Below are 27,305 nucleotides of genomic sequence, written 5' to 3' on the forward strand. Positions count from 1 at the left end.
TGGCGGGCGACGACCCCAATCCCAGCTGGAAATTCCACTTTGGCTTCTGACCTCTCCTCGCCTGATGTTCCTGACGTCGTTCTGGACTTCTTTGATTGGTGAGCGGGGTCGCCAGGCTGCCGTGAGCTGGGCGGGCAGAGGGTGAGTGGGCGACCTCTTAGAAGGAGGCGGCTGGAGCAGACGTGGGCCTGGGCTTTTGAACCGCTGCCCACGCGCGCTGCCTGCTGGCCAGTCCGTAGAGGAGTTGGTGGTGGGGCTGGGCACGTGCAGCTGCGATGGAGCCCCCTTGTTTCAGCCCCTGTGTTGCTGTGGTACCTAATAGCGCTGAAATGGCGGGGGTCGGGGAGCTACCGCCCCAGGGTCCACCCCTCCGTCTCCAGGGCCTGAGTTCTCCTCAGCCAGGTATACTGGCCCCTGTGTGTGAGTGCGCGGGGGGAGGGGGTGATGGTGCGGTGAGGGCTAAAGTTAGTATTCCGTGCTGAGTTGACGGCTGGTAAAACTGGGAGGGCCTCGAACGGCCTAATCCCAGATTCCGCTCCCCACTCTGCTCCGCCAGATAGGGTCCTCTAGCAACAACCCTTCTTATTAAATGCACCGGATGCATTCCTGCTTCTTACCCCTGAATAGTGTTTCCTTGTCAGCCAGCAGAACGATTCAAACAAGCCAATCACATCCTTGCTTAGGCACCAGGGCGTACCTCACCCTCTTAGTACTGCAAAGCCCGCCTCCCACAGAGCCTTCTGGTTCACGCTGTTCCAGAATGCAACCCCCACGTGTCCTGCATGGCCTGCGATGTCCTCCTCTCCTGGGCTGCCCAAGAGGTGGGTCAGTGTGCCTCCGAACCTGTCCCCATAAGCACCGAAAAGGTCTGGACCACTCATGATTAAATGGAGATAAAACCCACAGCTGTAAATTTGCCCTGCTAGAAATCTAAAATATTCTGAGGGAATTTGTATAGAGAGAAAAGACAAAATAATAATAATAATAATTCCATGCAGCGCAAGTGGCAGCACCATAGGAGAAGATGGTTTCAGTCCACCCACCTCTGGCTTGGGGGCCCAGCAATCTTCTGCTGTGCCACTCCTTTGCGTATGCCTCTGTTGCAGTAAAAATCCTGATCATCCTAATGATAGGGAAAAGCAACCATGGCACTTTTGTGACACAGTGATGAAATTAACCCCAACTTAAGCCAGAGTCCTTAAGACTTATTAAGCAACCATTGCCATAGGGGTGGCTTCTATCCCTAATGAAACTGGTTTGATGCTCTCTGAAGGAAGAAATCTATAAATATGAGCAGATTAGAGAGGACACACCCTCACCCACACACACAAAGTACATCCAGTGACAAACAAACAAGCAAAAAGAATCAGAGAGAAAGAAATCAGAAAACTTGAATGCAGAGGGAGGAAACAATTTAAATTGATACAAAGGTCCACAATTCAATCCAGTTGGAAGTCTAGAATTTGCTAAAAGAATTTATACCCTGGTGAGACCTTTGTTCTTGGCAGACAGCTGGCTTCTCACTGTGTCCTCACATGGCCTTTACTTTGTTCAGTGTGGGGAGAGAGAGAGCTCTGTGGCGTCTGTTCCTCTTTTTATAGGGATACCCCCCTATTGGATTAGACCTCCAAGCTTATGACCTCGTTTAACCTTAAGGCCATATCTCCAAATATAGTCACTGTGGGGTTAGGGCTTCAACATACGAATTTGGGGGGAACAGAATTCAGTCCATTACATGTTTTTTTTGTTTTTTTTTTTTTTACTTTTGTCTGTGTTGTGTGTTCGTTGCTGTGCGCGGGTTTTCTCTAGTTCCCGCGAGTGGGGGCTTCTCTTCGTTGAGGTACACGGGCTTCTCACTGCGGTGGCTTCTCTTGTTGTGGGGCACGGGCTCTAGGTGCCCGGGCTTCAGTAGTTGCCGCATGTGGGCTCAGTAGTTGTGGTTCGCGGGCTCTCGAGCTCAGGCTCAGTAGTTGTGGCGCACGGCTTAGTTGCTCCGTGGCATGCGGGATCTTCCCGGACCAGGGTTCAAACCCGTGTCCCCTCCATTGGCAGGCGGATTCTTTTTTTTTTTTTTTCGGTTCGCGGGCCTCTCACTGTTGTGGCCTCTCCCGTTGCGGAGCACAGGCTCCGGACGTGCAGGCTCAGCGGCCATGGCTCACGGGCCCAGCCGCTCCGCGGCATGTGGGATCTCTCCGGACTGGGGCACGAACCCGTGTCCCCTGCATCGGCAGGCAGACGCTCAACCACTGTGCCACCAGGGAAGCCCAGGACATTCTTGTAGGTCGCCATTGCCACAGTGCTGTCACAACATACTCATTACATTTATGTGCAAACAATCACACATTCACTTACCCATATTGTCACAAACAGGAATTAACTCACGTAGGCACGTCAAAACAAACATGCTCACACCTCCCAAGAAGCTCACAAGTTATCTCAAACTCAGAAAAAAGTACACTCACACACATACTTCCATACATTCCCTTATACAAGTATACTTACATTCACATATCACACAAAAACACACATACACAATCATCACATAAGAATATGCTGACATGCACTCAGATGCTCACCAATTCACTCATACAGATGAGTACACACAAAATATTCACTTAAATATACAGACTCCTTCACAATAAGGCACTCTCAGCCGTGGAAAGGCTTGCATATACCCAGTAACATACACTCACCTAGTAACAAGACGCTTTCACACATGAACTCCTAAGAACATGCTGATGAATTCCCTCATACATAAACACTCTCAGATGCACACATACACACACTGACACATTCACTGCACATAAACCTACTCAAGCAGTCATTCAACCACATGAGCATGCTGACCGTTTCATGCACATAGAGACCTATATTCATTTCCCAACACACCCATTCACTTTTCATGCACCTGAACATGCTCACAATCAGGAACCTACATATACACTTGCACGTAAACATGGTCACACTCGTCACGAAGCCCCAGCATTCACTCACATAAACTCATAAACATACTCCCATGCTCACATTCCACTCATACAGTGTACTCACACTTTAACAAGCTCACATAAATAAACACAATAAGCCGTCACACCTACATGAATATGCTATCATTCATGAACATGCTCGCACATTCACATGCACACACAAATGCTTTTTCAATAAATTCAAACATTTCAAATATAATCACACTTGAAGACGTGTAAAAGTTCATGTATTCATGCTCACAGTGTGCATCGTCACCTATAGACACACAATTGCATTAACACACGTAGTGTTGACTCATCCAAATGAACATACTGACTAAAAACTCAATACTACTCATTCACATTCGCACCATATGCTCGCACGTTTACTCAGGTATGCTCACAACTTCAGTCATTTCCATGAGCGTGGTCAGACATTGACTCCCTCACTTGAACATGCTCACAATTTCACTGATGTACATACTCAGAGCTGCTCATACAAACACACTGATACATTCACTCCATAAAAATGAGCTGACACCTTCACTCAGTCGCATACCATGATTACCGTTTCTCTCACAGGGATACCCAAAAATATACTCTCCAGTGCTCCCATTTAGCTACCCACATTAACATGCTCACCATCAGGAACATGCTCACGTACGCCCTTGCACACAAATATGCTCATGCTCACCACAAAGCTCACGCATTCATTAATCCATACGCTCACATGAACTCAAGTCATGCGCTCACATTTCACCCACACAGTATACATGCATGAATATGAGCATAAAATACATTCATACACGCCCGTGAACATGCTTTCATCCAAGCATATGGTCACAAGGTAATGCATACACATGAACACCAACAAACATTTACTTGACCACTCAAATATTCTTCCGTGATCATACTCCAAGACATGTACACATTCACATAATCACTTTCAAAAATGTGCATCCTCACATATACGCACAGGATCACACACTGGCTGACCAACATTAAGATGAGTATAGTTCACTTCTTGCAGTGAACATCCTGACGAGTTCCTCACATACGTAAACATGCATACATTCGCACTCACACACACACTTCCCTTCACTCACACAATCATGCCGACAACTCAGTGAGTCACAGAAGTATTACCACACATTCACACAGATGAATATGATAAAAAATTCATTCATACGCCATACATATTAGGTTTAGAGTTCCACAATCACACATTCACTTTCAATTTTATGCAAATTCTCATTGTCTCAAACGGAAACATGCTTATACATTCACTTGCACAGAAATCTTCTTACAGTCACCAAGAATCTCACAAAATCTTACAACACGTAAAACACTTTCCCTTACAACACACTTTCACACATGACCTGACTCAGATGTACTCCCACATAAACAAGATAAAAAAGAAACCCACCATATAGTCACTACACAGAAACATGCTAACGTGTCTGGACATGCTCACCATCCAGACATACAATGAGTGCAACGAAACATCACTTGAAAAATGCTTGCTCACAATGAAGGAGCATGAGCCGGCTCACACATACACTTACACAGAGACATACGTATATACACACACTCACACATTCATCACTCAGCAAAAAGTTTAAGCATTCACGCATTGAAATATGCCCACAAAGTCACTCATATTCAAAGACATGCATTCACACACACAGACTGACACATTCAGTCACACAACATGGTGACATTCACTCAGCCACATGACCATGCCCACATTCATTCACACAGAGGCTCCCACTGAGACATTCACTTACACATGCAGATTAACATTGAGAAGATCAGGATCATGCTTGTAAGAACCCTCACACAAAAACATGCTCACATCCACTATGAAACATACACTTTAAAACACACATATGTCAACTTTCAAATGCCATCCTAACACACTGTCACATGTATAAGTTTACACATTCATTCTCACGAGTGTACATGCTTACATATGTTCACACGCTCAAACATTCCCTCGTCCTGTTTACATGCTTATAGTTCACTCACTCAAATGCACATACAAACTGGCTCACACACATACCCATACTAACATATGCACACTCAGATCCTCAAACATTCCCACAAAGTAGCTCGTACCACACTCGCATAAGCATAATCACATACTCACTTATACACACGAAAGTGATTACAAATTCCCTCACATTCTAGACACATTCATTGCATGTATCTGCACACACTCACACATTCACTTTTCCATGCAAATTATCATTGTCACAAACACAGCATGCTTACAGACTCACTTGCTCAAGAACGTACACTAAGAATCTCACCCATTCGCTCAGTTACATAAAATCCCATTCACTCACACATGCTCTCAGAGTAGGTTATTCAAATATAGTTGTACGTTATCAAGATCACATGAAAACCACCTGCTCATACCCACTAATATGCTAATAGGATTGCACATGCTAACAAATGGACGCGTAGAGATGGGAACACAAATATTCACTTTGTAAACACAAATTTACACTTAAGAACACAATCACCCATGAGCCGGCTCACACTTAAACCGTCATAGAAGGCATGCTTGCGTACATAAACATGCTCACACAGTCACTCACAAAACATACTCAAATACTCATTCAAATATGCCCACAAAGTTGCTCACATTCAAAGACATAGAAACATTCATGCATACTGACACATTCACTCCTTCGCACAAACCTACTCAAACGGCCACTCAATCACATGAGCGTACCCACAAATTCATTCACACGGGGACTCAAACATATATACTAAGATGCTCCCACGAACACATTCACTTATACATGCACATTAATATTGTGAAAATCAGGAACGTGCTCCCATGGACACTTACACATAAGTGTGCTCACTTCTAGGTGAAGGTCCAGTAGTCACTCACAGAAGAATATACACTCACATGCACTTACACTCATGTTCGTATTTCACTCGCAGAAATACACTGAACGATTCAACTCACAGTAATAAACTATACATATTCACTAACTCAGAGAAACATGATAACAGCTGTACACATGGTCACAAATTTAAACATACAGTTGAACACACAAACATGTCAGCATACACAGATGTACAGGTTCCATATTCACTCTAAAGAAGATAGATGCTCACATAGAAGCACGTGGTTACACATTCACTCACATTACCACTTGCATTCACTATGCAAAAGCATATAGTGACAACTTACCCTCATCCATACACATGGTAACTAACGTACATTCACACCCAAATGTTCATACTTTCACACACTCACAAAAAGTATCCCACACCTCACTCACTCTCATGAGCTGAATTACGTATTCATTCACTCACGAAAGTGAGTACAAATTAACTCACTTGCAGATATGCTCATTGCAGTTATAAACACCCATTCACGCATGCACATTATTATTGTCACTAAGAGTAACAAGCTCATATATTCACTTGCACACAAATATGGTCACACCAAGCTCACAAATTCACTCAATTACACGGGTTCGTGTCCCGGTCCGGGAAGATCCCACATGGCGCGGAGTGGCTGGGCCCCTGAGCCATGGCCGCTGAGCCTGCGTGTCCAGAGCCTGTGCTACGCAGCAGGAGAGGCCACAAGAGTGAGAGGCCCACGTACCGCAAAAGAAAAAAAAATGCACTTGAACACGCACGAACATGTACATCAACACAAATATTGTCTCAGATCTACATGTTCATATATTCAGTGTTGTGAGTGGACGAACTCAGATATATGCATACTTTCAAACATTAATTCACTAATATTAACATGCTCAAATTTCACTACTCAAACACGTGTAGTGACACATTTACGTACACATATACACATATGCACATATATTCCCCTTCAGACACTCAGGCATTCATATACCTACCCAAAATTTCCCACGTCACACTTGTGAGCAAATGCACACATTCACTTATACACACAAGAGTGATTACAAATTCGCTCACATTCCAGACATGCTCATTGTGTGTGTATGCACAAACCTACACATTCATTTACTCATGCACATTTTTGGTCATAAACATTAACATAGTCACAAATACAATTGCACACAAACATGCTCACACTGACTTAGAAGCTCACAAATTCACTCATTTATATAAAAACCCTTACATTGACTCACACATATGGGCATGAATGACCTCATTCGAATATACAGCTGACCCTTGAACAACAAGAGTGTCACCTGTGTGGGTCCACTTATATGCAGATTTTTTTCAATAAATTTATGGCTAGCCCTCTGTATCAATGGGTTTTGCTTTCACAGATTTAACCAGCTGCATATCACGTGCTATGTTTATGATCCACAGTCGGTTGAGTCCGCGAATGCAGACTACAGGGATAGAGAGGGCTGACTATGGGACTTGGACACTCTCAGATTTTGGTATCCTTGGTGGCTGCTGGAATCAGTCCCCCATGAATAGTCTGCAACTACTGTAGTCACATATTAACAAGGTCACAAGAAAACATACTTGCTCATCCACTATACATGAATATGGTAACATGATTCGCAGGCTTACAAGTTCATTTATACAGGTGAGCATACAAAAGTGTTCACTTTAAGCGTGCCAATGTAGATCCAAGAGACCACTCTCACCCACAAACAGGCTCACCTACACACTGTCACAGACAGATGTGCTCACATACATACACTCACACATTCACTCACTCACAAAACACTTAAACACTGAGGCATTCTCAAACTTGCCCACCAATTCACTCCCACTCACAGACACACATACATTCACACATACATACTGACATTCACTCCTTCACACGAACGTGCTCAAACACTCAATCACATGACCATGCCAAGAGATTCATTCACACAGGGACACAAATGCATACATTCAGGAGTTCCCACTCACACATTCACTTACACATGTACATTTTCACTCTTAAAATCAGGAACATGTTCACATAGGTATTCACATACAAACACGCTCACATCCTCCATGAAGCTCAGAATATCTACTCAAAGAAGCAAATACACTCACATGCACTTCCACTCATGTTTATTCAGGTTTCACTTACACAAATATACTCACCTGTGAACTAGCTCACCACAGTGAACCTGATACACGTTCACTTACTCATACAAACATGCTAACCCCCATGCATATGGCTGCAATTTCAAGGGTACGCTTGAACATACATTTAAAGCAGTCCTCAGAGACTGAGATACTAGCACAGTTTGAGATTACAGGGCCGCATATTTACTCTCACAAATGCACAAGCTCCCGTACATGCTCATTTGTTCACTCACATTATCATGCTTACAGATAACTCACTCAAACACATATACTGGCAAATGTACTCACACATACTAACATACATTCACACTTGGTGGCTCACAGTTCACACACACACAGTAGCCCCACCTCATTCAGATTATCATCATCAATCATGCACTTAAAACATAAACATGGTTACAAGTTCACTCACACTCCAGGTACACTCATTTCATTTACACATGCACACACCCATTCCCTTACCCATATAAAATATCCTTGTCACAAACAGTAACATGCTTACATATTGAATTGCACAGGAACATGCTCACACTCAGCAAGAAGCTCACGATTTCATTCGTTCGCTTAAAAAACCATTACATGCATTCCCTTATACATGCTCCCTTATTCAAATATATTCACACATAAACAAGAACACACAAAAAACACATTTACCCCCAACGACTCAGAATTATGCTAACTTGCCTTCACGTGCTTAAAAATTCATTCATACAAGTGAACACACTTAAATATTAATTTTAAACACAAATTTGCACCTAAGAAAACACTCTCACCCATGAACATGTTCACACTTATAATGTCACACAGAGATATGCTTAAACACAGTCACATGTTTGCATACTCCCTGAACAGGCTCAGATTTGCCTACAAATTGAAATTAAAAAACATACGTTCACATGCATCCACTTACACATTCACAGCTTCACACAAACATGCTGATATATTCAGTTAATTTCATGACCATACTCATAAGTTTACTCACATGGGGACCCAAATATAAACACTCAGATGCTTCCCGATGCTGTCACTCACACTTTCACTTGCACATGCACATTCTTGAAATCAGGAACATGCTTACGTATAGATGCACACACAGATATGCTCACATCCACCGTATAGCTCCAACATAAGCTCACAGAAGAAATTCGCTCATATGGACTCACATTCTCACAGTATCTCACGTGAATATGCAGACACATTACCTAGCTCACAGCAATGATCCTGATACACATTCTCTCACTCAGAGGAACATAGTAACATCAATATTGTCAATAAAAAAGTATGCCATATGGAGTTTAAGGCAAGGAAGGCTTTTTTTCAGGACCATTGTGATAGGGGCTAGGGACTATTGCAATAGGGAAAATAAACTCAACTCCACATACAATAGAGACAGATGAAAACTTATGGCCAACAGGGAGGGTGAGGGAGTTAGTGAATGGCAGATTACTGAGAGGAACTTAGGTATTGTGTTGGTTAATTTTAGGTGTCTATTTGGTTTGAGTAAAAGATGCCCAGATTGTTGGTAAAACATTTCTTGGTGTGTCTGTGAGCAGGATTCCGGAAGAGATTAGCATGTGAATTGGCAGACTTAGTAAAGAAAATTGCCTTCATCAGTGCAAGTGGGCATTATCACAATCTCTTGAGGGCCTGAATAGAACAAAAAGGCAGTGGAAGGATGAGTTTTCTCTTTGCTTGAGCTGGGACATCCATATTATTCTGCTCTTAGACATCACTACTCCTAGTCTTGGACCTTTGGACTTGGACCAGGATTTGCAGCATCAGCCCCCTGATTCTTGGGCCTTCAATCTTGATCTGGGACTTTCCTGTTTGTCAGGCCTTCAGACTTAGAGTGGTTTTTACCACTGGCTTTCTAGGTTTTCCAGCTTACAGACAGCAGATTGTAGGACTTCTCAGCCTCCATAATCTCATGAGCCAATTACTATAATAAATCTCCTCATCTATATCTATATCTATATCAACATCTATATCTCTATATAACAGAGAAATAGCATTAATGTAAAGATATATCTATAAATATATAGATATTAGATATCTGACATAGATATCTAGATATATATACCTACCATTGATATTGATCTGTAGATATAGATAGATAAGCTATCTATATGCCTGTCTGTTTCTTACTGGTCCTGTTTCTGTGGAGAACCCTGACTAACACAAGGATGAAGGGAGGCTGGGGGGTGGAACTTGATTAGACCTCAAGAGGAGGGATGAAGAACTTAGATACGAAGGAGGGGGGATTCTTGCTAAACTGGCCTAGGAGGATTTTTGCTCAAACTGGGCTTGGCAGGCCAAAGATAGGATCAAGCTTGAGGCCTAGTGAAGGAGAGGACTCAGAATGGCCTCAAGTTTGGTTAAGAAGGGAGTTACTTTGAGTTCCCCTTCTTGTGCAAGTCAAGAAGAGGCATTATTTTTTCCTGTGAACGATATAAGTCCATTTCTCATTCAGTCACCTTTTGTTCATTAAGGAACAACTGAGCCATCTGCTGATGCTTGGTAGTAGAGGATATTTGCTGGATCATGCAAGGCATGAGGCATTTAATGAGGAGGGTTTCTAAGAAAAGGAAAAGAAAGATTAATGTTTGTAGTGGACTATCTGAAGCCAGTTTCTGAGTCCAGAAGGACAGCCCATTGAAGATGCTGGGCTTGAAGCATGTTTAGATGGTGGAGTGAGGATGGCAGTGGCAATCTGATGGATTTCCTAGTTTACAGTGGATGTTTTCTGATGGCATAGACATCAGCTAGGTTTTGGTAAGATCATCCACAGTCATGATTATTTCGTGGAGCAGAGCATGGAAGATAAAGTGAATTTCCCGAGTGGCCCACACGGCAGCAGTTCCAGGCATGAGGATCATACATGATCTGCTGCAGGGAAGAGTCCTTTGAAGTTTACATCAAGTTGTCCAACTTCAGCTCACGGGGCTTCTTTAGATCCTGTGAAACAAAGCCAGTTAGAAGAAAACCTAAGGATCCAGTAAGAATCTGGGTGGTCAGCTTTGAGTTCTCAGCGATGTCAAATCAGGAGGGTTGGAGAAAAATTGGAAACATTAGTTTGAAGAGTTGCAGCCAGATGTTGAAGGAAATTGGAAGAATTGAGAATTTGGTAAGGACTGACAAAATGTGTGAGATGGCAGGAGCTAGTCCACGTTACATGTAGGTAACACAACCATGTAGTTTACGAAGAAGTGCAAACTAGCTGAAAGGTAATGAACAGGACCAGAATCTCACCCCTCACAAGGGTGCATTTTCTATTGAAATATAAAATTTCACTCAACCGTCACTTCCTTTTTTTTTTTTTTTTTTTTTTTTTTTTGCGGTACACGGGCCTCTCACTGTTGTGGCCTCTGCCGTTGCGGAGCACACGCTCCGGGCCGCTCCGCGGCATGTGGGTTCCTCCCGGACCAGGGCACGAACCCATGTCCCCTGCATCGGCAGGCAGACTCTCAATCACTGCACCACCAGGGAAGCCCCGTCACCTCCCTTTTGATCAAAGATAATCAAAGTAAGATTATTCTTGCTTATAGAGTGTCTGGTCTTATTAGATTTGGCTTGCTTATTTGCACGATTGCAGCAAGAATGATAATTGACCACATAGGCCATTTTTAGTTTACTCTGCTGGAACTTTTCATAAGGAGTCTCACTTCGATTGGAGTTTTAAAAGCCTCGCAAAGCTAGGAATCCAAGCCAAAATCTCACCACCACAATTCCCCTGCAGTACCTATAGATCTGGGTAAATTAATCTCTTCTTGAAGGCCCCCAAAATATCCTAAGTTTCCTAGGCCTGCCATGAGGTGACCTCTCCCGCTCACCTGTAAGGCTGAGAAAGCTGTAAACCAGGTGCCAGGCCCATTTTCCCAAGAAGACTTCGTAAGCATTGGCTCCATAAAGTCACCTTTAGTTCCTTAAAACTATCTGGTCATATCTGATTATATATATTGTTCTCAACTATGATAGTCTGGGACTTCCCTGGTGGTCCAGTGGCTAAGACTCTGTGCTCTGAATGCAGGGGGCCCGGGTTTGATCCCTGGTCAGGGAACTAGATCCCACATGCCACAACTACGAGTTTGCATGCCACAACTAAGGATCCCACATGCCGTGACTAAAAGACCCCACATGCCACAGCTGAAGTTCCCGCATGCCGCAACGAAGATCCCTCGTGCCGCAACTAAGACCTGGTGCAGCCAAGTCAATCAATCCATCACTGTTTTTAAAAACACTGTATTCTTTCAAAACATGATAGTCCGCTCAGAGCTTTGGTCATATAGTCAAATCAATTATGTTCTGTTCCCAGGAGGAAGGATTCTTATTGAACCTAAGCAGTTCATTGTATTACTGTGAAAATAAGAATACTTAGTAAGAATATTCAAATTCTAGAGTGATCAGTCAGGCAAAAAAAGATAAATGCTTCATTTCTGCTTACAGAAGTATGATCTACTAAACTGTTATGAATTGTAGATAGCTGAAGTTAGAAAAGTAGGCAGTTCTTTATATGCAGAAAACGGAACATTAAAGCATCAGCAGTAGTCCAAGCAAAAGCCATAATCGTCCTTGACGAATTCATTCAGCCCTATGTAATTCTTGTTCTGCTTGATCTTGGGTTAGCCATCTCATGAACTTATCAGCTTCTCCAGGAGAATTCTGGAAATCCTGACTCAGGCCGGTGGTACGGTCTCAAAGTTATTTAAGCAATGCCATTAGGAGTTGTGTGCCTCAAGAGTACCTGGCATAGTCCTTTCTGTGGGACTCCAAGATAGTCCCATTTTGTTGAAGATAATTACTCTGGCCTGTAGCTGATTGCAAGAGCTTTCAGGGAGGCATCAAACTAAAACAAGTGTGGATGACAAAAGAGTGAAAATGGCCATAGTAAAAGACGTGATGAAAGTTCATCACAAAAATGATGCAATTGCCAAGGACAGTTGGTTGTTTCTGTGGCATACAACATTTTAAGACACTAACTGGCATGACAGCTGATAACATTATGCTGATGTTGTCTAATTCTAAGGCAAAGCAGCACCAAGATACGTCATGGACAGCAAGGGCACTGACATTTATAGGAATCAATACAATTTCTGAAGTATTTGTATTAATAACATTTTACCCATAGAAATATAAACTAGAGAAGGTTAAGCATCTCTTTATATTTGGCAGTGCTTCCTGTGCAACTCAACTTATCAAATAAAGCTACTTATTGTAACATCTCTCATTTACAAGGTGAAAGAACAAACTCTGGATTTTCCGCAGGCTCTCTTGGAAATATCAGTGTCCGTATGAGGTCAAGAAGATTTCATTTAGGATTTGAATTTGGAAAGACCCAATATCACAAGTTGTTAGAAATGGCAAAAGATTTGTACACTTGGCTAAATAGAATCATGGGTCACTAAGAAACTATTTGGCCACCTATTTAACCAGAGTACTAATATAAGATTTCAAAAGTAAATATTGGAAGTAATGTGATTAAAAACAGCCTTCTCTCTTTTAGAAGTAAGAAGACTCATTTATCTTACAAATAAAGGACATGATAAATCAACAAGAAGCACAGGAATTTATTCTGCTAAGACACAGAATCTCTGCTTTCTACGGAGATTACTTAGAAGGTAAGGAAAAACCTATTATAAACTCTTATTAAGAGCAAACCGAAGAGGGTTTTGTCTTAGCAACTTTCAAATATACAATATAGTATTATTAACTGTAGTCATCACGCTGTACATTACATCCCCATGACATTTATTTTATAACTAAGAGTTTGTACCTTTTTTATGGCTTCATAGCTGCGTTTCATTTTTTAATATATTTTTATTGAAGTGCAGTTGATTTACAATGTTATGTTAGTTTCTGGTGTACAGCAAAGGGATTCAGTCATATATATAAATATATATATATTCATATATACATATATATATATACACAAACACACACATTCTTTTGCATATTCTTTTCCATTATGGTTAACAACAGGATATTGAATATAGCTTCCTGTGCTATGCAGCAGGACCTTGTTGTTTACATATTTTATGTATAGTAGTTTATATCTGCAAATCCCAAACTCCTAATTTATCCCTTCCCCACCCCCTTTCCCCTTTGGTAACCATAAGTTTGTTTTCTATGTCTGTGAGTCTGTTTCTGTTTTGTAAATATCAATAAGTTCATTTGTATCGTTTTGTATTAGATTCCACATGTAAGTGATATCATATGATACTTGTCTTTCTCTGTCTGACATACTTCACTTAGTATAATAATCTCGAGGTCCACCGATGTTGCTGCAAATGGCATTATTTCATTATTCTTTATGGCTGAGTGGTATTCCATTGTATATATGTACCACGTTTTCTTTATCCATTCATCTGTCGATAGACATTTAGGTTTCTTCCGTGTCTTGGCTGTCGTAAATAGTGCTGCTGTGAATATTGCAGTGCATTTATCTTTTTGAATTAGAGTTTTCTCTGGATATATGCCCAGGAGTGGAATTGCTGGATCATATGGCAACTCCAGTTTTAGGTTTTGAAGGAACCTCCACACTGTTTTCCATAGTGGCTGCACCAATTTAATTTCCCACCAACAGTGTAGAAGGGTTCCTTTTGCTCCACACTTTCTCCAGCATTTAGTGTTTGTAAACGTTTTCTTAAATTTTATTTTATTTTCTTTATTTATTTGGCTGTGCTGGTTCTTAGTTGGGGCACATGGGATCTTTGTTGCCCCGTGCAGGATCTTCATTGCACGTGGGATCTTTTAGTTGTTGCACGCAGGATCTTTAGTCGTGGCATGTGGGATCTTTGGTTGTGACATGTGGGATCTTTTAGATGTGGCGTGCAGGATCGTTTAGTTGTGGCATGTGGGCTCTTACTTGCGGCATGCGGGGTCCTTTAGTTGTGGCATGTGGGCTCTTACTTGCGGCATGCGGGATCTAGTTCCTCGATGAGGGTTTGAACCTGGGCTCCCTGCATTGGGAGTGTGGAGTCTAAACCATTGGACCACCAAGGGAAGTCCCTGTTTGTAAACTTTTTGATGATGGCCATTCTGACCGGTGTGAGGTGATACCTCATTATAGTTTTGATTTGCATTTCTATAATAATTAGTGATGTTGAGCATTGAAGAAGATACCTTCTAATCCTAGTTTTTTGAGAGTTCTTATCATGGAAGTTTCTTGAATTATGCTAAAGGCTTTATAAATGTCTCTTAAGATGATCATGAGGATTTGTCTGGTATTCTGTTAGAGGTATTACACTGTGATTTCTTGTTTTATATAAATTTATTTATTTTTATTTTTCTCTGCGTTGGGTCTTCGTTGCTGCGTGTGGGCTTTCTCTAGTTGCACTGAGCGGGGGCTATTCTTCTTTGCGGTACGCGGGCTTCTCCTTGCAGTGGCTTCTCTTGTTGTGGAGCACAGGCTCTAGGCGTGCCGGCTTCAGTAGTTGTGGCACGTTGGCTCAGTATTTGTGGCTCAAGGACTCTAGAGCGCTGGCTCAGTAGTTGTGACACACGGGCTTAGTTGCTCCGCGGCATGTGGGATCTTCCCGGACCAGGGCTCGGACCCGTGTACCCTGCATTGGTGGGTGGATTGTTACCCACTTCTCCAGCAGGGAAGTCCCTACACTGTGATTTATTTTCTTTCTTTCTTTCTTTCTTTCTTTCTTTTTGGCTGCTCTTGGATCTTCGTTGCTGCATGCGGGCTTTCTCTAGTTGCAGTGACTGCAGGCTACTCTTCGTTGCGGTGTGCGGTCTTCTCATTGCGGTGGCCTCTCTTGTTGCGAAGCATGGGCTCTAGGCGCGCAGTCTTCAGTAGTTGTGGCACATGGGCTCTAGAGCGCAGGCTCAGTATTTGTGGTGCACGGGCTTAGTTGCTCCGTGGCATGTGGGATCTTCCCAGACCAGGGCTCGAACCTGTGTCCCCTGCATTTTCGGGTGGATTCTTAACCACTGCTCCACCAGGGAAGTCCCTACACTGTGATTTCTTAATGTTAAATCAACATTATATTCCTGGGATACAAATCCAAATCAACATTATATTCCTGGGATAAAAATCCTTTGGTCAGGGCATACAATCTTTGTGTATGTTCTTGGACTGCTACAGGCATTATACCCAAGGAGTCTAGGTCATTTTCAGGGAGAGTCCAAAACGGGTTCAGTCAGGCAAGAAACTCATACAATATGGAAGATTCTCTTCTATCGTTATACACAATCATGCATGAAGTGAATCTTTTTTTAGAATGAGAAAAAGTTCATAATGAAAAAAGATAACAACTACCATGAACAAAAATTACAAAATATCACACACACACACACACACACACACACACACACACAAACACACAATGCCACATATGGCATGATTCCATTTCTATGAAATGTCCAGATTAGGCAAATCCATAGTGGCAGAAAGGAGATTAGTGGTTGCCAGTGTTTGAGGATAGGAGGGAATGGGGTATGACCGCTTCCTGGGTATAGGGTTTCTTTTTGAGTTGATGAAGATGCTCTGAAACTAGATAGGGGTGATGACTGCACAGCATCGTGAATGTACTAAAAGAACTGATTTGTACATTTTATTTTTAAAACTTTTTATTTGATTTGTCCATTTTAAAGTGACTAAAATCATTAATTTTCTGTTATTTTATTTTCACTTTAGTTTAAAAATAACAAAGGAAGAAATGTGCAACCCCGTCTTAACAGAGAAGAGGCTTCTTGTAAAAAAAAAAAAAAAAGCCTGATTTGGGACGTTAAGGATGATTAGGGCTTAGAAAGTCAGTTTTGGCCAAAGCTATGCATAAGGTCTAGTTAGAGGAATGAAGATGGGCAAAGATCCATTAGAAGAAAGAGAACATAGCATATTTGAAGGAGTAAAAGATGATCTGTGCAGCTACAGCAGTGAGCATGGAATGTGTTCATTTTGTGATGTATCCAGACATTAATTTGCACTTACTCTGTGCCAAGCTCTACATCAAGTAGGCCCTTGTAAAGTATTAGCTCATTAAATCTGTACAGCAATCCGATGAGGTTGGGACTATTTTTCACCTCATTTACTGATGGAGAAATTGAGAATTATTATATAAGACAGGATTTGAGATATTAAATCCTGAGCCCAAGATCTCACAGCCTGTGAGTGAACTGGAACTTTTATCCAGGCAGTCTGGTTTGAGAGCTCACACCCTTTAACTGCCACAGCTGCCCGAAGACACCAGGTCCTGCCTCTGCAGGGCAGCTCATCTCATGAGTTTAAAGACACAGGGGATTGGCAAGTGTTTCTGTGTAGAGTTTATGTTTACAGTTTGCCTAAAGTTCAACCGAAACAATCTTTACCCATACACTCACACACACCCACTCAACCCTCCAGATACGTTTCTGAGTCATACAAGGTTTTTGCTTCTACATAGTGTTTGCACAGATTTTACCTTTAGACCTCCCAATTCTTCCCAAATCTTAAGGGTATTTTGAAATCCTTCAGGTAGAAAAACTGCCTCACCTGAGAGTGGTGTTCCATCAGGGGCGCAGGCAGAGGTGTTGAGTATATCTGAGGCTAGGATATTAAACCAACATATGGGGAAGGAAGCTTTTTTCCTAATCTCTGAGTTTCCTAGGTGGCCATGGGAGAAAGAAGAGAAGTCATTATGTACATGAAATTTTCTACATCAAAATTAATGATATATGTAAATTTCATTAAAATCTGTCAGTGGTTCCCTATTTACTATCTAAACATGAGTACACTTCCTAACAAAGGTCTTAAGTTTTGTTCTTGTGTTTTTGGAAGTGGGTGTTACTGATGTTATAGTCACTTCTGTGTTTATTTTGTGTCACAAGGCACACTGTTTGCATTCTTTGTCAGGATATATAAGAGGAAGTAGATGCGAGGTAAGTAAAATTTGTTTAATATCTGGGCTGAAAATTCTGTAACCTTTTCTAAGTTTCTGGGTCTCTGTCAACCCTATTTTGCCTTTGCAGCTGGCTCACTATTAAGCTGTGCCTGTAGAGATTTCCTGAGAGAGACAAGACGTCTGAAGGAAGGAGAATCTACCATGTCTTGTCTCTGTTCCTGTTCCTCTCTGTGTCACCCCCTAAAGGTAAGAATAGTCTTGCAAATGAACTTTTATTACTTTATTTATTTTGTTTTTATTGATTTATTATTTTTGGCTGTGTCAGGTCTTCGTTGCTGCGCATGGGCTTTCTCTAGGTGCGGCGAGCGGGGACTACTCTTCGTTGTGGTGCGCGGGCTTCTCATTACGGTGGCTTCTCTTGTGCAGCACGGCCTCTAGACTTGCGGGCTTCAGTAGTTGTAGCAAGCGGGCTCAGAAGTTGCAGCTCACAGGCTCTAGAGCACAGGCTCAGTAGTTGTGGCTCACAGGCTAAGTTGCTCCGCAGCGTGTGGGATCTTCGCGGACCAGGCCTTGAACCCATGTTCACTGCGTTGGCAGGTGGATTCTTAATCACTGTGCCACAGGGAAGCCCTCTGATGAATTTTTAAGAAGAATTCTTTTATATGTCTTTTATATAATTGTGATATGTTCTTTATCCTTTCATCTGCCCAGAACACTTAGCTTGTCTCCATTCCTTGGCTATTGTGAATAATGCTGCAATGAGCATAAGGGAGCAGAGCAGAAATCACCTCCTTTGGATCTGTTTTCAGGAGTGGGATTGCTGGCTGATCTGATAGTTCTACTTTCAGTCTTTTGAGGAACCTCCATGCAGTTGTCCACAGTGGCTGCACCATTTTACTTTCCCACCAACAGGGCACGAGGGTTCCCTTTTTACCACACTCTTGCCAACACATGCTGTCTCTTGTCCTTTTGATAATAGCCATCCTAATAGGTGTGATGTCTTAATTGCAGCTTTGATTTGCATTTCCCTGATGGTTAGTGATGTTGAACACCTCTTCATATACCTATTTGCCAGTTGTATGTCTTCTTTGGGAAAATGTTTATTCGGACCGTGTGCCCTTTTATGAATTATTGGTTGATGTTTTTTTGGTTTGTTTTTTGCTGTTGAGTTGATTGAATTCCTTTTATATTTTGCATATTATCCCCTCAACAGATAACATGATTTGCAAATATTTTCTTCTGCTTCATAGGTCAGTTGCCTTTTCATTTTGTTGATTGTTTCCTTTGCTGTGCAGAAGCTTTTGAGTTTGATGTCGTCCACTTGTTTATTTTTGATTTTGTTGCCTTTGTTTTGGTGTCATTTCAAAAAAATATCATTGCCATAACCTATGTCAAGGAGCTTACCCCTGTTTCTTCCTCTAGGAGTTTCACAGATTCAGGCCTTACGTTTAAGTCTTTGATCCATTTTGAGTTCATTTTGGGATATGGTGTAAGATAAGGCTCCAGTATAGTATCATTGCACGTGGATATGCAGTGTTCCCAGCAGCATTTATTGAAGAGACTATCCTGTCCTCATTGTGTGTTCTTGGAGTTCTTGTCAAATAGTTGAACATATATGTGTGGGTTTATTTCTGGGCTCCATATTTTGATCCATTGGTCTATATATATATCTGTTCTTATGCCACTACCATACTGTTTTCATTACTATACCTTTGTCAAATAATGAAATCAGGAACCATGATGCCTCCAGGTTTGTTATTTGTGGGGTGGTTCATCAAAGGGTACAAATGATCAGTTATAAGATGAATACATTCTAGGGATCTAATGCACAGCATGCAGATTTAATTTAAGATGTTGTATGGTATGCTGGAGACTTGCTGAGAGAGTAGATCTTAGTTTTATCCCACGCACCACCCCAAAAAACCTTTAGCTATGTGAGGTTATAGATGCATAAATTAGTTTGACTGTGGTAATCATTTAACAATGTGTACATACATCAAGCATCATATTGTTCCCCTTGAATATACAAATTTTATTTGTAAATTGTACTTCCATAAAGTTGGAGGGGATGGGAGGAATGTGTGTCCTGTTCACATGGAAAAAATTAATTACTATAAACTGTCAGAGGTGAAGCCCAGTATTTGGGTTACTAGAAAAATACACTTTTAGTCAGCTGTCTTCAATAAACTCAATGACCGAAAGGAAACAGTGATCAAAGAACTAGGAAACAATGAGAAAGATGTATCCCAAAGAGATAGAAATTATGAATAGGGACAAAATAAAAGTTCTTCAGCTGAAAAGCACCGTAAGTGAAATGAAAATTTAATAAAAGATGTCCAACAGCAAATTTGAACAGGAGAAAAAGAATCAGCAAAGTTTAAAAGGTTAGTTGAGATATCCAGTCTCTGGAAAGGAAAAGAGGAGCAGAAAAAGCAAAGAATGAAGAATAATGAGCAAATCCTATGAGACTTATATGCATCAGCAAGCTTATCAATGTACACATAATGACAGTTGCAGAGGCAGAGGAGAGAGAGAAAGGGGCAGGAAATCTTTGAAGAAATGATGCCTGAAAACCTCCAAACTCGGAGGAAAGACATGAATCTACACACCCAGTAAGTTCTACAAACTCCAAGCAGGATAGAATCAGAGATCCCCACCTAGGCACATCATGATCAAATCATCAAAAGTCAAAGACAAAGAGTGAACCTTGAAAACAGCAATAGAAACAACTCCTCATATACAAGTAATCGTCAGTAAGATTTGTGCGCATTCCTCTACAGAAACCACACAGGACAGGTGGCATTGGAATGGCATATTAAAAGCGTAGAACAAATGAACAAAAATACCCTTTCAACCAAGAATTCTATATGTGGGGGAAATGAAGGGGAGTTAAAGACATTCCAAGACAAACAATAACTGAGAGAGTACATAGCTAGTAAACTTGCCCTATAGAAAGTACTGAAAGGAGTCCTTCAGGCTGAATTGAAACAATGCTGGGCACATATTTGAAGCAATATGAAGAAATAAACCACAAAGGCCAAGGTAACTACACAGGTAAACGCAGAAGCCAGTACTGCTGCACTTTTGGTTTATATCTCCTCTTTTTGTTCTCATATATGATTTAAAATACAAATGTATAAAGCATTAACTATAAATCTCTGTTAATGGGCACCAAATATACAGACATGCCATGTGTCACCATAATTAAATAAAGAAATGTGGCAGAGCTAGGGAAAAGCAGAGTTTTTGAATACTATGGCAACTATCTCCGTGTTAATACAAACTTGATTATTATAAAGCTAAGATACTAATTGTAACTCCCAGTGTAACCACCGACACTGCCCCCACAAAAAGCTCCAGCACTAAAAAAAAACTAAAAAAGTACAGCAAAAGGAGAGATAAAGGATCACTTTGTACACTATAAAAAGTAATTAATAACAGAAAGCAGAGTAATTGAGGAGTGAAGGAACAAAAAAGACTGACATGTGGAAAATAAATAGGAAAATGTCAGGAAAACTCTTTCCTTGTCAGTAATCAATACAATAACCATAGATAAAACTGTTCAACGAAAAGACAGCACCAGTGAGTGAACTTCAGGCAGTCACCTTAGCGCTGGATGCTCTGGCCAACAGTTAGCACCATCTTCACATTTTCATGGACAATCAGGCCGTTGTCATCGGTCTGGCTGTCTGGTCCGGCCCATGGCGGCAGCGACGTTTCCTTGTGTAAAACTGTCCCCTTTGGGGTAAAGAGCCGTGGGAATCTCTTGGCCCACAGACTCCCAAATTATAAATCCAGGTCACACGTGTCTCTACATATACTAAAACCACTACGCAGGGCTTCGCCAAGACCCTCCTGATGGGGTTTGGAGTTCCGGGCCTTATTGATGGTGACCGAGGCATGCATTTTACTTCTCAGGATACACCACGCTGGGCTCTTGAACAGCCTTCAGTGGACCTTTTGCCTCCCTACCCGGCCTTAGGCTGCAGGACTCAGAGTTCCAGAGTGGCTTACTTCCACAAGTTCAGATTCCATTACACGAAAATGGCACGTTTCTGTCGCTTGCAACACGCCAGAGGTGAATTATAGTATAGGGTCTGACTGCATCCTTTGATGTTTGACTGCTGAGGGCTTTTAAACGTCAACCCTCCCTCTTCCCCAATGCCCCACACTCCACTCTCTCCTTTGGCACGGTTGTAGGGTGGAGGGCAGGAGGAGTGGGCATCAAACGACACTAGCTACTGCCAGCACAAGGGAACTGTCATGCTGGCCCCATCCACTAATCACAGTAGAACTCCCAAAGCAATTTCTTCCATTCCTGACTCTCTGAAGTCTATTTTGGAGCAGCTTGAGAAGGCTGCCCTGCTCTCCCCCCAGAAGCCTCCTCACGTAAGGAATACACTTTGCATCGCGTCTCGGTAGTGTGTGTGTGTGTGTGTGTGTGTGTGTGCGTGTGTGTGTGTGTGTGTGTGTGGTGTCACCAGTCTTGATTGACCGTTGAACCCAACTTGGGATAGGAGGAGTCCATAGTGACTCAGGGTGGCAACAACAGCTCTTCTCCTGAGCCTTCCCAGGAGCGCACTGCAGAATGTGTGCTTCCCATCTGTGAAACGTTAGGATGTGTCAAATTCGATGTCCTGGATCCCAAGGCAGTGTGCTTACTGGAAGTAAGGGACATAGCTTATGTTCTCCTGAACGTGAAGTTACAGCTGACACCCAGTCTTGCTTCTATGCCCATCAACAGTAGTAACTGGGATTAGCATAAAATAGTTGTTGATTTCTTCCTCGTTTTCAGCATTCGTTACCCTTGACCACTCGGCTAAGTGGGGCTGAGTACAACAAAAAGTCTCGGACTGTTGACCGAGAAATGATTCTAGGAAGCCTGTGCTGTTAACGTCTGCCATGCTGTATTAGTCTGCTCAGGCTGCCCTAATAAAATGCCATGGGCTGGGCGGCTTAAACAAGACAGTTATTTATTTCCTACAGTTCTGGAGGCTAGGAAGCCCAAAGTCAGGGTGCCAGGAGGGTGGAGTTCTTGGTGAGGGCCCTCGTTTTGGCTTGAAGATAGCCACCTTCTTCCTGTGGCTTCACGTTGGGATGGTGGGAGGAGAGTACCATCTATGGTCTCTTCCTGTAAGGGCAATAATCCCAATGTGTGGACCCCAGCCTCCTGACCTTACCAAAACTGAATGACCTACTGAAGACCCAGTCTCCAAATACCATCTCCTGGGGGTGGGGTGGGGCTGGGGACGGGCTTCTCGTATGAATTTGGGAGGCAAGGGGTGTGCACAATCCAGTGCAGAGCAGGTGCTCAGCCCAGACTTTAAAAGAAATCTCTCTCTCTGTCTCTGTCTCTGTCTCTCTTCCCTCTCTCTGTCTGTCTTCATTTCTTGGAGGCTGCAACTGAATTGGGGAGCCCTGATGAAACACTCTCCAGCTCCTGTCTTTACTGCTTCTTCCACTCTCCATTCTCACTGCATCCATATCGACTCTGTATGTCCTTTTCTAAGGAGCCTTAACAGCATTAAAACCTCCAAATTCGCTTGCTGTCTCTTGTGGGAGGTTTTAAGCGTTGCTGAGATTTGATCTATACACCTTCTCTCTCTCTCTCAGTTTTGAACTACGTGTGTCTGTATCAGCGTGAGCTGCCCCAGGGTGGCAACTGGGGAACACATGCAGGTTCCCATACCCCAGGGCGCCGCCTTTAGGGGCATTGTAGTTTTGCTCTTGCAGTGGTGGAATGAAAAGAAGGGATTCCTGTGTGATCACAGAGGCTGAGGGTGAGCTGGCCCTTTAAGGCCTCCAGGGAAAGTGAAGAACTTGATCACTCATTGGACGGTGGTGCTGTCAATCCTTGGCTGCTGGCAAATGAGCTTAGAGTCGGCGCTGGAGGAAGTGGCCCTTCGTTGACCCTTGTAAGGTCCGCCTCCCGTCAGCAGCCAATCAAGCTCTTTCCCGCCCTGTGCGCAGCGGCCGCGACCCTGTCTCGCCGGGGCGCTCCGCGGGCAGGCCGTCTGCACTTCCCGTAGCGGGGCTCGCAGAGGCATTTTCTCCGACTCTGGTCCCCTGGGCAGCTGGCTTCTCTGCAGCCCCCACCCCGTCCCGGTGGCCCAGCTGCCAACAGCGTCCGCTCCCTCAGCGACACTCAGTGCAGCGGCCGCCATCTTCCCCACGGTCGTCACTGCAGCCCGATCCGTGTCTGGCGTGTCCCTCCTGCCATGTCTGCCACAGAGGAGCGTGGGCCGATCCCAGGTGGCCAGGACGGAGCTGGTGGCAGGGGGGGTGGCGACCCCAGTCCCCTCGGGGTCCGTGCCTCCCCTTCTGGAGGGATGGATGGAGTCGAGGGGGTCACAGCACTTCTGGCCTCCCTGAGGCTCTCCAGAGCCCTTCACGGGGAGGATGGTGGGCAGGAGGCCGCCCAGGCCACAGTGGCAGAAGACTGGGATGCAGAGATGGTGGAGGAGGAGGAGGAAGAGTTTGAATTAGACATCGAGGACCGGGAGGAGGCTGAGTACCAGTCAGAAGAGGGGGAGGAAACTGAGGAAGAGGTCGAGGAGGAGGAAGAGTTTGAATTAGACATCGAGGACCGGGAGGAGGCTGAGTACCAGTCAGAAGAGGGGGAGGAAACTGAGGAAGAGGTCGAGGAGGAGGAAGAGACAGAAGAGGAAGACGAGCATGGGCAGGGAGGCGCGGGAGTGGTCGCAGGCCGCGGGGCGCCCGCGGTGCAGTTTCATTCCCTGCTCCGGGATGTGGGCCATTGTCTTCTGCACCACAGCCACTACAACGACCGTGTCCTGGCCGGGCCCCACGCCGGCCGCGTGATGGTCAGGCGCCGCTCCCGACGGCCCTCAGACCCTGCAGAGGCTGCCGCGCTTCCTCACGGGCAGGAAGACCTGGGAGAGGCAGGTGAGGTCTGGTGGGGCGAGTGCCAGGCAGAGGGCCCCCCGCCCTGGGAGCCGCGGGAGCCTGCGGAGGGGGTGGCATCCCAGAAGGCAGAGGAACCGGTGGCGGGGGCAGGGGAGGCTGAGTTCTGGGCGGGCGAGGTCCTGGCTGATGCCTCCGAGTCCTGGGTGGCTGGGACTTGTGGACCCGTCGAAGGGGCCGAGGCTGGCTAGGGGAGGCCCAGTCCCCTGTCCCTTGCAGCCCCTGCTGCGGCATCGGCCTCAAAGGCAGGGTGCACTCAGCGCTGGCCTCTGGCGGTTAAGCAGCGGGTCAAAGCTCTCAAAAACCTTCAGCCACGATATGCACAAGTAGAAGCCCAATTCTCTAAAGACCTTTAGGATCTTGAGAAAAAGTATGCTGCCTTCTACCAACCTAGGGGCAAACAAATGGCATACCTCACTTTTGGCTGACGGGCTTCTAAAAATGTAAAGATTCTCAGTACGATGACCTGAGAAAATGATGAAATGGCACAGGGGCACTTTTCAGTGGCTGAGGAATCAATGAGGTTCGCGGTAGAATTTGTCTTGAAATGGGGTGAACATTTTCCAGTGACGTTCTGGCAGAAACATACAAAATTGCTCTCAGGATCAAATGATTTCCATCCCTTCTCCAAAGGGCCAGAAAAAATCAGCAGCACAGTGTGTGAGATCTACTGGAAACAGGGGGATAATGTTGTGAAAACTGTCAAGCAGCAGAAGTGTGAGGGCCAAGGAAGTGCTGTATCAACCAGTAGGAACATGACCAGCTATTCTCCTTATTTATTTATTTATTTTCGGACATATTTCTCTTCTCCAGATCCTCCTGAGAGCAGAGAACTAGATTCTGCTGCTGATTTCAAATCGGGAAATGTTTCCCACCACCTTGTGATGCCAAAGTCCGTATCATTCGACACTAAAGAAGAGAGTGAATATCATTATGAAAATGCTGAGGAAGAGAAAGAGGATGGAGATGAAAAAGCAGAAGAAGGACTGAAGCTGGATATGGACTCAGCAGAGGGCAGTTCTGGAGAAGACAAGGTATTATTGTATAGTGCAACCGGTCCTGACATATACCTGTTACTGACAGCTTTATGTTTTGTTTTGTTTACATCCTTAATGTATTTTTTGTTTATCTTTTTAACATCTTTATTGGCGTATAATTGCTTTACAGTGGTGTGTTAGTTTCTGCTTTATACCAAAGTGAATCACCTATAGTATACCTATATCCCCATTTCTCTTCCCACTTGCGTCTCCCTCCCACCCTCCCTATCCCACCCGTCTAGGTGGTCACAGAGCTCCGAGCTGATCTCCCTGTGCTATGCAGCTGCTTCCCTCTAGCCATCTATCATGTTTTTAATTGTTTTTGTAAAATAATAAGAAAAAATTGTTGAAATTTAGTTTTGGAAAAACAGTTTAATGTTAATAATGTACTTGTATTCTAGATGGTATAGAAGGAAGTGTGTTCTGAAATGTATTTCATTTACAGCCACAAGTCCTTTGTCCTGTAGCTTTAAGTCTACTGCAGATGGGAAATTTATCAGACCTGGAAATAGAGACCTATATTTTTTTAGCGGTCTAAAATATAGAGACCTATACTTTTAGAGACTGGTCACCAGGAGAAGCAGCTAAAGTGACTAAGCTGTGCACTAGCTGTACCTTCATCACCTGGCCACAGAAATGAAGTCTCTTGGAATAACAATGCCTTTGAGAAGGTGACTCCTTACAAAGTAGTAAAAAGTTAAGGATTTCAAATAAGACTGCATTTCATGAGTAATTCACAAATATTAGTTCAATTTAGATGTTTTATTCAAAAGGAAAGAAAATGAGCCATAGTATTATTATTGGCTATCACTGAGTTGGTAATTCAATCCTAATTTCTCTTTCCGCTACCCATTCATCTTTTCCTTTCTCTCTCTCATCTCTCTCTCTCTCTCTCTCAGTATCACACTCTTTCTTTCTCCCTTTCTTAATTTTGACACCTGTGGATGTTTGATAACAGCCTCATTCTCATTATACAGATACGGAAACTGAAGGTCTGGGATTATAAGGGATTTATGATTTGGTAAGGAGCATAGGCTCTTAAGGTGGAAAGACATTTAAATCACAGAGTGGCCTTTCAAGAAAAAAAACTAACATATATAGTGGTTGGCAAGAGAGACATGAGGTTGGTGTGATGAAATGATGTGCACCCTGACAACCAAGGGTCTGGGTTACAAGAAGAAAACATTTTGTTTTCTCCTTGGAGAGCCAAGAGATGTACATAGTATTGACTCATATTTAGAAAGTCCCTGGTGCATGTTGTTGGTGTACAATTGTTAATTGACTCTTATCCCATCCTACAGTTGGAAGACATTAAAAGAAGTGGACAGCGAAAGAAGAGAAGAATTTGTTCTTCATGAACATTCTAGTTTTCATTAGCCCACAACACAGATTTTGTTTCAAAGTTCATCATGCCAAAATGATATTAACTGCTATCTGACTTTATTCTTACCTTTTAGATATAAATTTGACAGTATTGTTCACATTGAAAATAAAAGCTTGTTTGA

The 27,305-nt window shown here is 43.2% G+C and overlaps 1 long non-coding RNA gene across 1 annotated transcript; it reads left to right on the plus strand.

The window, feature by feature from the left end:
• LOC307069164 lies at nt 1-27,305 on the plus strand. Its single transcript, XR_013811481.1, has 5 exons — nt 1-98; nt 13,516-13,630; nt 17,967-18,085; nt 25,577-25,797; nt 27,102-27,305. It is a non-coding gene; the product is annotated as an uncharacterized lncRNA (long non-coding RNA).

This window comes from Hyperoodon ampullatus (genome assembly GCF_949752795.1).
Source record: "Hyperoodon ampullatus genome assembly, chromosome: X".
NCBI classification, from domain to species: Eukaryota; Metazoa; Chordata; class Mammalia; order Artiodactyla; family Ziphiidae; genus Hyperoodon; species Hyperoodon ampullatus.